Genomic DNA, 14108 nt, shown 5'->3' on the forward strand with positions numbered 1-14108 from the left:
AGTAGGGAGTGTGCGGATTTGGCCAGTCTATCGAAGGTTACCCAAATGGTATCGAGACCATCCATCGCCTTGGGTAGCTTGGTTCTGAAGCCCACGGTTAGCCGCTCCCACTTCCTTTTAGGTATCACTGGTTGTTGTAGGAAACGCGAAGGCTTCCTTTATTCTACCTTGACTTTGGCACAAGTCCGACACTTGCCCACATGTGTAGCAATGTCCGCTTTCTTATTCGTCTGCTGATGTTACTTTTTGAGGTCCAGACACATCTTGTCTGAGCCTGGATGAAGGGAGTAGCGAGTTTTCGTGTGCTTCGTTCGTGACATTATTTCTGAATCCATCAACCTCGGTGTCCAGATCCGGCTCATGGGATAACACGCCCCGCCGTCTGTGCCTTCTAGGTTCTTATGATCGGTGAAGATTGTATGCTTCGTGTCATAGAGATGATGCCTCTAGACCTCTAGCAAGAACACTACCGCTCCTAGTTCGAGGTCACACGTTACCTAGCCGACCTCGTACATCTTTAGCTGTCTTAAGTCATATGTAATAACTTCTCCTCAGAGTGGTGCATAGGGCCTGCTGTAGTGTTTCCTCGATTGCTTAGATCGGTAGGATGCATGTGGGTTTGGTTTACGCGACTAGACTTATTCGGATGGTAGGACGTTCACTCGTACTCCTGGGTAGCCTTGATCCGAAGTTCATGGCAGGACTCGTACATGGTCAATCTATCATTAACTTTCGCATATAGGTCCTATGTACTCAAGGTTGGCTAGACAGTTGGATGGGTGACTCTGCCCCAAATCCACAACCAGACGAGGAACAGGAAATAGGGCAGAAGCACACATCCAATGTCCGTAGAATCTTAATTATACATTATCCTCGCGTATACACGTAGTAGCGGTAGACTAACCGTATTCGTCCCAAGCTTGTGTGCTTGAACCTTGTCTGTTGTATGCGTGACATTCCCGAAGGGTCTCCTGGAAATACTTGTGATAAGGTTTCGAAAGGCATAACACTCCTATGGTGAGTGTTTTGGGGTTTCACAGCGAGAGATGACCCGTTGGTCCGTGTCGGGTTTATGTTTATGAGAGACGAAGGATTCAATATTCGGTGGGTTAGGTGAAAGGTCCTTTCGTAGCCGTTACGTCGGGAAGATGAAGACTATACCAATCAGAATTGAATGGTGACAACAAAATCTCTTTAGGTAAACATGTGTTAAGATGTATTCGTAAGAAGCGCTCATTAGAGTGATAGAGTATCTCGTGTTTCTTTTCAGTGTGTTCCGCTTGTTTGATGTTATTATTACCGTAGATGGTTCGTACTACAACATCTAGCACTGGTAGTGAGTGTGCTCTAATAGTTAGCAATGATACTTGATATTATGATCCTTGACAGGTCACTCTATGATCGAGCAGTATATGTACGTCATATGAAATTTGATATTGGTGAAATTGTCGAGTGGGTGGCTCCACTCAAATCCCACTACGATACATGGAACAGGAGTCAGGATGGAATTATTTGATTTAATTCTTTATTATTTTGAGTATAATTAACCCTGATGTATGCACAAAGTCATCACATCTCACAGGTAATGATCCTAAGGTCATATATGAATGTTTTTGGTTTGATTTGAACGAGAGAGTATTTTAACTACTTTTAGAAAGACGGTAATTTTAGCAATCATACCAAATTTATTACAAGCATATGGTACTTAAACGTTTTCTCGTTGGAAACATTACAAAAGTCCTAGTAGGCTTCCGCTGGTTCAGTTGTCACACTCCTCCGGCTCCCCCATCATTCCTATCAGTTGGACAGACTCTTTGGAAGTGTCCTGTTTCGCCACATAGGAAGCACACTGGACTTACATTGGTATTGGTGTGTCACACCCCGAAAACCAAAGGCGGAAACATTTCCGGGGTTGACTCCACGTTGAGTATCAAATCCAATACACATAGTAAGTAAAGTAAAACAACCATTACATTACATATAGAAAAGTTTTACAATTGTTTCAAAAGCAAAGTTGTACAGTTGTGATACATAGTATATATAAACAAAACGAGACAAGTCTTCTGCGCACTCCATCTTTGGACAAAAGGATCTTCGGGTACCTGTTCTAACGTTGACTTGAGAACACAAGCGGTTTTGAAAATCAGCATAACGCTGGTGAGTTCATAAGCGGTTTTGTTTTGTGAAAATGTTCAAGTTTCCTTTCTGTTTCTGAAAATGTTACACACACCATGAAAATCCCATATTTTCTTAAAAGGTTGGTTAATGGTTCTCAAGATGAAAAGTAAAGTAAGGTTGTACACTGAAAATACGTTTACTCTTGTGAAATGTACAGTTAGGTTATCTGGTTTGTTATACTGTTCTGGTTATGTACAAATGTATTCCCTGGAAAGTCCCATACCTTCCTGACTGTTGGTTATCAAATGTGAAAGATGTATTCTGAAAAACATGTTTACCCTTCTGAGATGTAAAGTTACCCAGTTTGTTACCCTTTTTTTAGTTATGTATAATGTCCCCCAGGAAAGTCCCATACTTTCCTGACTGTTGGTTATCAATGTAAAAGATGTATTCAGTAACCTGGTTATCTTGTGAAATGTGTTAAGTTATTCATTATTACTGTGAAGTAAATCTTTGTTATCCTAATTGCGTGTTCCATAACCATACGATAGACTAGATATGGCAATAAGTAGTCCAGATCACCTTATGACTTTCGTCACCCTTGAACCATTTCGGTTCGGTTGTAGCTAGCAGCCAAGTGTGGGGTAGTCAGCCCTGTATAGATCTATACACTCAAGCCACGCTCTCTAATCCCAGAGATTCTGGTTACGGGTGCAGCCCTCCACTCGTGTATCTCTGTGGAGTGTTCACCGAGGACGTGTCTCCAATCATACAGGACTAACAAATTTACTAGTAATAATATGATAATCCTCCACCCGCGTATCTCTGTGGAGTGTTATCGAGGATATATAGTGTACAAGTTTTATGTTTCAATGGTTCTAATGGCATGCTTTTAACTGATAAAATGTGGAAAACCATTTGTGAAATATATATATATATATATATATATATATATATATATATATATATATATATATATAAAACATAACAGTTTAAGGTCCATTTCACAATATATGTTTACGTGATCTGCATGTTCACACGGTTATCAGTTGTATCAATCAGTGTTAAAAGCATATAAAATGTGAAACACACACACGAAAACAAGTTTTGATTACAAGTAATCCCTTGTACTTTGCTTGTGTTCCCCCTGAAAACAGTGAAAAACAGTGAAAAAGGGTAGGGGTATGAACTCACCAGACAAGGAATTGCTACGGTTTCGGACACTAAACGTTGGTTCGGGGCTTGATTACTCGCGATGTTCCTATGTATTTTGAAATAATATCCAAATATATCTAATTAGATTTACAATTACTAATTAGATGGAACATTATACTCCGATGGACTAAAACACTTCAAAACGAGTGTTTGGAGTGACCCGAGTGGCATCTACGGACTTGTAATGAAGCGAGGGACTTGGAAATTGGGTTTACTCCTCAAGAGTAAACTCCCTAATGGAGTTTGCGGCCATATATCCCCTACATACATGAGTTCACGGTCGTGAACTCATGTTTGGGTGATTTTGAGTGTTAAATGGCTTATATGGACATGGGGAATGCTAGAATGGATTTTTCTAATGCCATGGATTGAATTGAATCAACATATACATCACATATGGGAGTTCACGGCTGTAAACTTGGAGTTTACGGCCGTAAACTCCCCCAAGCTCAAACCATATTTAATTTGTGATGCTTAGGACAATCATATATGGTTCTAACTAATTTTCCAAGCCTTGGTATGAATTTAGGGTATCATTTGACACATATATAGGAGTTTACGGCCCATGAACATGTTCTTGGAGTTCCTTGGCTGTAAACACCTAATAAGAGGGTGTTTGATGTGTTTAAGGTCCCCAAACTATTTTTAGATGGTTCTAGGATTTACCACAAGGCTATTGGTTAAGTTACAAGGCATTCTAACATGTAAAAGTGAGTTTACTCCCCATGTTTGAGGGGTTTACGGCCCAAGAACATACCTTGGCCGTAAACTCATGTTAATCCCTCAAAATTCCAAGTTTAAGGTGTTCCAAGTCCAGGTTTGTAAGCCTCAAGGTCGTATCTAAGTCTCAACAATGATTTGGAAGGGTTAAATTGCTCAAAAACCCCATTTTTATGTGTTTACGGCCCAAGCATGCTCCTTGGCCGTAAACACATGTTCCAGGTCCAATTTCACGAATTAAACATAGATTTGAAGGATTAAGAGGTTGAACAACAAGTTAGGAAGGTTACCTCTATGATTTGGAGCCTTAAATCTTTGATTTTGGACCTTAATCTAGGAGGAGGAGAGAGGTTAGAGAGAGAGAGAGAGTAAAGAGAGAGAGCCAAAAGCTTCAAATGGAAGTTTAAACACGTTTAAATAATGTTCGGGATTTGGACATGGTGGAATTCTACTCGATACTGGCTTTAGACGGGGCTTTTGGTTGCACCCGGCCAAGTTGCCGTAACCCGATATGGCTGATTCTAGAAATGTTTCGATCACTAGAATGGGGTGTTAGAATGATTCCTAAATGTATTAAGACACCCATTAAGTCATTTTAAATCATTTCCATTTAATGACTTAATTAAATGAGGAAATCAGAATCGGATTTGAAAATGACGATTGGTTGATCGAATTGGATTACGAAAAGAGTTACAAGAAGTGATACAAAATTTCGGGTTGTTACATTATCCCCCCGTTAGAGGGAATTTCGTCCCGAAATTAAAAATTAAGATACAAGACAAGATACAAATCATGGATCTGGAAAGAGACGTGGATACTGTTGTTTCATCGAGTCTTCACGCTCCCAAGTGAACTCCGGTCCCCGCTTGGCATTCCAGCGAACCTTCACTAATGGGATGCGACTTTGCTTTGTACGTTTGACTTCTCGATCCATGATTTCAATCGTTTCCTTCACAAAGTTGAGGTTTTCATTGATCTCGATCTCGTCTAAAGGAATCACTAGGGTTTCATCGGATAGGCACTTCTTGAGATTTGAAGCATGGAAGACGGGATGGATGTTACTGAGTTCGTTAGGTAAACAAAGTTTATAGGCTACCGGACCAACCCTGGCGAGGATCTCGAAGGGTCCAATGTACCTAGGGTTAAGTTTCCCACGCTTTCCAAAGCGTACCGTGCCTTTCCAGGGCGAGACCTTCAACAGGACACAATCTCCCACCAGGAATTCCAATGATTTCCGATGGTTATCAGCGTAACTCTTTTGGCGATCTCGTGAAGATTTCAATCGTTCCCAGATTTGGATGATCTTCTCAGTGGTTTTGCGGATGATTTCAGGACCAGTGAGAGCACTGTTGGGGACTCGACTTTTGGCTAACTGAGTATCCCCCACCTCGGCCCAGCACAGAGGGGATCTGCATTTGTGACCGTACAGGGCTTCAAACGGGGCAGCCCTGATATTGGTGTGATAACTGTTGTTGTACGAGAACTCGATCAAAGATAGATGTGTATCCCATGACTTTCCGAAATCAATGACACATGCCCTAAGCATGTCCTCCAGGGTTTGGATAGTTCTCTCACTTTGTCCATCGGTCTGAGGATGATACGTCGTGCTCATGTCTAGTTTGGTTCCAAGAGCCTTCTGGAGAGACTGCCAGAATCTGGAGGTAAACCTGCTATCTCGATCAGAGATAATGGACGCAGGTACACTGTGCAGTCGGACTACCTCTTGGATGTAAATCTGTGCTAGTCTTTCCATCTTGAAGGATTCTTTGATTGGAATGAAGTGAGCGGACTTTGTCAAACGATCGACAATTACCCAAATGGTGTCGTACCCACTCGGATACTTGGGTAGTTTGGTGATGAAATCCATGATAATCATCTCCCATTTCCATTCGGGTATCTCGGGCTATTGGAGCAGACCCGAGGGTTTCTAGTGCTCAACTTTAACTTTGGCGCAAGTCAGACACTTGCCCACGAACGTAGCTATCTCAGCTTTCATATTTGGCCACCAGTGTTGTTTCTTGAGATCCAGGTACATCTTGTCCGAACCCGGGTGAACAGAGTATCTGGTCTTGTGTGCTTCCTCCATAACAATCTCCCTGAATCCTCCGGACTTGGGAATCCAAATCCGATCCAGGAAACAGTAGACTCCATCAACTCTCATCTCAAGTTTATTTTCCATTCCCCTCAAAGCTTCAATCGATACGTTCTCGGGTTTGAGGGCTTCTAACTGGGCTTCTTGGATTTGCATGGATAAGTTGGAATGGATGGTCATTGTCAGGGTCTTCACCTTTCGGCTTGAGCTCTCCTTTCGGCTAAGGGCATCTGCTACCACATTGGCCTTGCCCGGATGGTAACGGATTTCACACTCATAATCACTGAGTAGTTCTACCCATCGCCGTTGCCTCATGTTCAAGTCTTTCTGATCAAAGATGTGCTGCAGACTCTTGTGATCAGTGAAGATCGTGCACTTGGTTCTGTAGAGGTAATGTCTCCAAATCTTCAATGCAAAGACTACGGCTCCCAACTCCAAGTTGTGTGTGGTATAATTGACCTCGTGTGCTTTTAACTGTCTAGAGGCATAAGCAATCACCTTTCCTCTTTGCATAAGCACACAACCTAAGCCTTGATTAGACACATCACATTAGACAACGAAGTCCTCTGTCCCTTCGGGTAAGGACAGAACAGGCGCGCTGCATAAGGCTTTCTTCAACGTCTGGAATGCAGTTTCTTGCTTATCACTCCAACAAAAGGGTACACCTTTCTGTGTTAGAGTGGTTAAGGGTTTGGCGATTTTGGAAAAGTTCTGGAGAAATCTCCAATAATAGCCGGCAGACCCAAGAATTGTCGGATTTTTGTGGGTGTCTTCGGTGTCGACCAATTCTCTATCGCTTTAATCTTGGAAGGATCTACATGAATACCTTCCTCGCTTACCACGTGACCGAGGAAAGTTACCTTCCGAATCCAGAACTCACACTTGGAAAATTTCATGTACAACTTCTCGGATCTAAGGGTTTCCAACACTAACCTCAAGTGCTGTTTGTGGTCTTCTTCGCTTCTGGAGTAGACAAGTATGTCATCAATGAATACAATGACGAACTTATCCAGATAAGGATGACATACCCGGTTCATCAAGTCCATGAACACTGCCGGTGCGTTGGTTAGACCGAAGGGGATCACTACGAATTCGTAGTGTCCATACCGAGTCTTTAAAGCTGTTTTGGAAACATCACTCTCATGAACTCGTAGTTGATGGTACCCTGACCGAAGGTCTATCTTGGAGAAGTAACTGGCTCCCTGGAGTTGATCGAAGAGGTCATCTATTCGCGGAAGAGGATATCGGTTTTTGACGGTCAACTTGTTCAGCTCGCGATAGTCGATACATACCCGGAAGGATCCATCTTTCTTCTTGACAAATAATACCGGAGCTCCCCAGGGTGAGGAACTCGGTCTAATGAATCCTTTATTAAGCAACTCATTGAGTTGACTGGATAACTCATGCATTTCTGCCGGAGCTAAGCGATATGGAGACTTCGCTATAGGGGTAGCTCCAGGAATTAGGTCAATACGGAACTCGACCTGACGTTCGGGAGGAATTCCTGGAAGTTCTTCGGGAAACACATCAGGAAAGTTATAGACTTCGGGGATGCTCGCGAGGTCTTTAATTTCCTGTTTCTCGTTGACTACATGGGCTAAGAATGCAATGCACTCCTTTCGCAGGAGCTTTTGAGCTTTGATGCAGGAAATGATACGAAGATTGGGACTGAGTTTATTGCCATAGATTACGAGAGTTTGATCCGAAGGAAGGTTGAGACGGATGGCTTTTTCGAAACAAAGGATATCTGCATGATTGGGACTCAACCAATCCATGCCAATGATGACATCAAAGCTCTTTATGGAAACTGGCATGAGATCGATGGGAAATGAATGGTCGTTCAGGGTAAGGGTACAACCTACGAATACCTCGCTGGCGCTTTCTTTCTCACCGTTAGCCATCTCGATGGTAAACGTTTCAGTTAAAGGTTGGGGATTATGTTTTAGGTTATGTTTGAACGTATGACTAACAAAACTCTTTTCAGCACCCGGATCGAAAAGAATACTAGCATATGAGTTGTCGAGAAGGAACGTACCCGAGACTACAGTGGGATCGGCAACTGCTTCCTCCTGTCCTATGGCTAGGACTCTCCCGGTATTATCAGCTGTTGACTTCTAGGGGCAGTTCCTTTTAAAGTGCCCAACCTCTCCACAGTTATAGCAGGATTGACCAACGCCTGCTCCAGATGATTGATTGGCCGATTGGGCTGGAGCTTTACAGAATCGGATCGTGTTCCCCTTCTTACCACAATTTGTACAAGATAATTCTCGATAGGGGCCGGGGTTGTGGTGGTATTTGCACTTGTCACACAAAGGAAGATTACCAGCATATATGCTAGTAGGAGTTGGAGCTGTGGATCCCACAACAGAAGCAGCAGGAACGGGGTTAGTAGCAGCATGGACTGCTACAGTCTGTTGTCTCTTGGAGGACCCTTAGGAAGATTGACCCTTCTTCTTCTTCTATAACTTTCTCTTCTCACCACTCCGTTTAGTCTGCTCAGAAGCGGTGGTGGTTTCCTCAATGTCATCACTGTGATCAATTAGAGTTTGGGCTAAAGTCTTGGCACTATCATAGGTATCCGGACAGGCAGCCAAAACATGACCCTTTGTCGGTTGGGTTAACCCCCAAATGAACCTTTCGATCTTTTTACTTTCAGGAGTGACTAATCCAGGGCAGAGAAGTGCGAGATCATCGAATAGGGAAGTGTATGCAACAATGTCGGAACCTTTCATCTTCAGGTTCCAGAGCTTGTGCTCTAGTTTCTGCATTTCACCACGGGGACAGTATTCGGCTATCAGGAGTTCTTTCATGGCTTCCCAGCCCATGGCATTTGCTACGGGTAGGGTCAAGGATTTGACTCGGCCATTCCACCAAGTCAAGGATTTATCAATGAAGGTACAGGCTACGAACTTGACTTTATCGGACTCAGCACAAGCACAGATTTCAAAAATGGATTCGATTTTCTCGAACCATCGGGATAAGGAAATGACACCTCCAGTGCCATCGAAGGATGTAGGCTTCGCATTCATGAAGTCCTTATAGGAACCCTCCTTTCAGTGTCCCTAGTTACTTTCTTGATCTTGAGTTTGAGTACCACCTCCCGAACCACCGGAACCACCGGTGTTTAGTTGAGACATAGCAGCTGCCACCGCGGCGGTAACAACTGCTTGGAATACCACAGGATCTATTTCAGGAGGAGGTGGTGGCGGAGGGTTGTCGGAGATGGGTCTTCTTTTGGGAGGCATCTTGATCTAATACGATCAAGAAAGAGAGAGAGGATGGTAAGTCCTCTGAATCGAATCAAGAGATATCACAGATATATAAATATTCCGAATAGGCGATAAAACATGAAGGAGTTATCGAAGCAGATAAATTATCGCTAACGGAATGATCAAGGATCTATACGTGAACGAGGATTTCTATAAAGAATTGGCTCGAGAAATACTCCCATAGTATTTCATGATTCTCTACGACACTGGCTCGATGTTTGTGGTATTAGGGTAAGTTTTAGGCATGTCGCATACCACAGTCACTCCCAAGCACATGTTGGCCGTGTCTCGAATGAATATAGTTGGCCAGGCTATATTGATCCTAGACTCGCCGAGTAGGTTCATGCACTCGGCGAGTAGAAGCCACAAAGTGCATATTTTCGACTTTAGTTGCTGGAAATGGACTAGAAACATTACCCTAAACTGTTTTGGTACTTGAAAACTTGTTTTAGCTGGTGTAATGTCTTTGCTAATCCATTTACAACAACTTGTTATCAAAATTACAAAGTTTTATGTGTAATTTTTGATTCATGAAAGTGTTCATATTCATGTTCTTGATCTTATGATGTTTAGATGATCATAGGAATTATTTGTAAACTATGTGGTAGTTTAATTCTTGATCATAATGTGTTTTAATGGAGTCCATAACTTGTCCTCAAGTTATGGAAAACCAAAAGTCACTTGAATTAAAAACCATTAAAAGAACACAAGAGTTAGAAAAATGAAGAGTCTTCATTTTTATTACTCTATTAAACTCATAAGTTACAAGAAATGAAAAGTTTTGAAAGTTTACAAAACTTGCCCTCAAGTTTTGGAACAAGTAAAGTCATATTAAAAACTTTAGTTCCAACCCTTAGAGTTTTAAAAGTTAAAATTCAACCCTTATACTTATAATATTATAAGTTAATAATATATATATATATATATATATATATATATATATATATATATATATGTATAAGATTAAAGTCGTCTTACCGTTAGTACGCCTCATTCACGAAGCCGGTCTATAAGGTGGGTATAAGGTTGTTGCCTATAAAATGGCAACTTAATGGGTGTCCACTCTCACCCACCGCTTGCTTGACTGGTGGAGGGTCGTTAGCCGAACGGGTAAGACAAAGACTTATAAATTCTCATTAAAAGTATGATGAATATTATAAAGTAACTAAATGTTTTATTAAATTCCCAATCTTAGTTACTTTAGGAAAAATGTGAATAAGGTGCTAATCCATGAAATTACACTTTACACTTTGTCTAAGTCGTTAGTGGAGCGTGTGTGGTTAACCGGCACACTAACTTGGACTTAACAAGGTAGGTAAAGGGTGACTTAATATTTATCATAGTATCGATGGAGCGTGTGTGGTTAACCGGCACATCGATTGAGGGGTAATTTATTAAGGGTACCAAGTAATTTGCATGGTTACTTCACACCTCGTTTTGTGATCCTCGACATCCCAGTCACAAAACTTGGAGGGCACACTCGAGATTGAAACATGCCTTTGAAAAGTTCTTTGAATCTCAAAAGAATCTAGGAGTTTCTAAGAACCAAATTAAATATTTTAATATTTTGACTTTGGTGGAAATTGGTGAATCGTCATTCACCTACCTTTCAAATATGTTATTACTTAGATTACGGCATACCTCTTCTAAGTATAATATATTATGATTGGGTCCTGGCCTTAATATTACATTTGGGTGTTTTATTAAGGACTATCTCTATATCTAAACTAATTCTTTCTTTCTTCTCTTACAAGATGTCTGCAAACAACACTGCTTCTGGCTCTAATCCTAGTGGCTTCTTTTCTCTTATGAACTTGTGTGGGAAAGTCACTTTTGATGGATCCAACTTTAATGAATGGATCAGAAACATCAGAATGATTACTCGCTACGAGGACAAGGAATATGTCCTCAATAAGGATCTTAAGGAGATTGATGAGACAGTTGCTACTCCTCAAGAGATCGCTGAGTTTAGGGCACATGAAAGGGATGCCACCAAAGTGGCATGCATCATGATGGCCACTATGACTGCGGATCTCCAAAAATCCTATGAAGATTTCTACCCCTATGAGATGCACCAAGACTTGATGGAAAGATACCATCAAAGTGCTCGTTAAGAGAGGTATGAAATCATCTCCTCCATCATAACAACTCGCATGAAGGATGGTGAACCCATCACGGGCCACATGCGGAAAATGCAAAGATTTGTGGACCGTTTGCTGAAGCTTAATGTGAACTTCCCAGAGGAGCTAGCAATAGATATTATTTTGCACTCCTTACCTTCATGTTATGATCAATTCCGCATGACATACCACATGAACAAGGATGAGGTCACTCTCAGCAAACTTCAAGGACTCTTAAAGAACGCGGAAAGTGGTCTTAAGGGTAAGGTGGTTGTTACTACTCCTACTCCTACCAACTCCGCCCCTGTCTTGGCAATCGGGAAAGGACGAGGGAAGAAGAGAAAGAGTTCTTCGAAGGGTACCAAGGTTAGGACCCTTGATGGCTCTTCTTCAAGTGGAACCAAGAAAGGTTTCATCACTCCTTCTTCTGACCCAAAAGAGGCTGAATGCTTCTATTGCCATGAAAAGGCACATTGGAAGCGGAACTGCCCAAAGTACCAGCAAGATGTGAAGGATGGGAAAGTTAAACCCAACCATGCAGGTATTTACACTATCTTATCTAATAACTCACCCCATTCTAATTCTTGGGTCCTTGATACCGGTTGTGGTATTCATATCTGTTCTGATTTACAGGGACTAAGAAGAAGTGAGAATGTGGAGCAAGGAAGAATAAACTTGATCATGGGAAACATGAAAGCTTCACCTGTCACCAAGATTGGAGTTTATACTTTATCGCTAAGTAGTGGGTTTAGTTTAGATTTGAATAAGTGTTGTTATTCGCCAGAAATGGCAAGAAATATTATTTCCTTTCATGCATTGTATAAACAAGGTTTCACCTTTTCATTTGATAATGAAGTTGGTTCGATTAATGCTTTCTTTAATAATGCTCTTTATTTTAAAGCATTACCTTGTGATGGCGTGTATGAAACAGTATCTGTGGTTGATAACTTAGGAAATAATTTATTGTGTATTGATTCTGTTAATAATAATAACTTGGATAAAGCATCATTATGGCATTGTCGTCTTGGACATATAAACAAGAAACGCATAGGCCAACTCCAAAAGGATGGAGTCTTGGAGTCATTTGACCTAAAGTTAGATGATAGTTGCGAATCATGCTTACTTGGGAAAATGACAAAGTCACCCTTCACAGGTTCTTGTGAGAGGGGTGAAGGTTTGTTTGAACTTGTACACACGGATGTGTGTGGACCATTCAAACATGCCACAAGGGATGCTAATCGTTATTATTTGACTTTTACTGATGATTACAGTAGATATGGATATGTCTACTTGATCAAGCATAAGTCAGAGACTTTCGAAAGGTTTAAGGAATTTAAACAGGAAGTCGAGAATCAATTGGGCAGGAACATTAAGATGCTTCGATCCGATCGAGGTGGTGAGTATCTTAGTTCAGAGTTCCTCGACTATCTTAGGGAATGTGGGATTGTCTCACAATTGACACCTCCCAGGACACCACAGTTGAATGGCGTAGCTGAGAGGCATAATCGAACCTTGTTGGATATGGTTCGTTCCATGATGAGTCGAGCTTCACTACCAATCTCATTCTGGGGGTACGCCTTAGAGACTGCCGCCCATATTCTTAATCTAGTCCCTACAAAGAAAGTTGCCAAAACTCCTCACGAGATGTGGACTGGTAAAGTACCCAACCTAGACCACATCAAGATTTGGGGTTGCGAGGTTTTTGTGAGGCGCGAGACTCATGACAAGCTAGAACCCCGAAGCGAGAGGTGTATTTTCATCGGCTACCCACAAAGATCCTTTGGTTACCTCTTCTACAGACCTAGTGATAATGTGGTCTTTGTAGCAAGAAGAGGAGTCTTTCGAGAGAGAGAGTTTATAAGCCAAGGAGACAGTGGGAGGCAAATTGATCTTGAAGAAATTCAAGAGTCAAGTGGTGAAAGAACTTCAAACGCTAGCCCTCAACTTGAGGAGGAAACTCCTGTTGAGCCAATTGACGAATCTGTACCTCTGAGGCGTTCCACTAGAGTTAGGAATGCACCTGAGCATTACTATGGTTTCCATATTACTGCGGAAGGTGAGACACTTATTAGTGATGAGACACTAGTAGGTCTGAATGAGCCTAACAGTTACACGGAAGCCATGGCAGGCCCTGAGGCTGCTAAATGGAAAGAGGCTATGGATAGCGAGATACAGTCCATGTATGACAATCAAGTTTGTAACTTGGTTGAGAATGTACCAGGTTGTAATACTGTAGGGTGCAAATGGATCTTCAAGAAAAAGCCCGACATGGATGGTAATGTACACACTTATAAGGCTCGACTAGTTGCAAAAGGTTATTCTCAAACTCCGGGAGTTGATTATGATGAAACCTTTTCACCAGTGGCCAAGATAAAGTCTATTAGGGTTCTATTAGCCATTGCTGCATTTCATGACTATGAAATATGGCAAATGGATGTCAAAACCGCTTTCCTTAATGGAAAGTTGGCTGAAGATGTTTACATGGTTCAGCCAGAGGGTTTTGTCAGTACAGAGTACCCTAATAGAGTGTGTGAACTCGAGAAATCCATTTATGGATTGAAACAGGCACCTCGC

Source organism: Lactuca serriola, chromosome 4, assembly GCF_051521515.1.
Source record: "Lactuca serriola cultivar US96UC23 chromosome 4, Lser_US96UC23_V15, whole genome shotgun sequence".
Taxonomy (NCBI): Eukaryota; Viridiplantae; Streptophyta; class Magnoliopsida; order Asterales; family Asteraceae; genus Lactuca; species Lactuca serriola.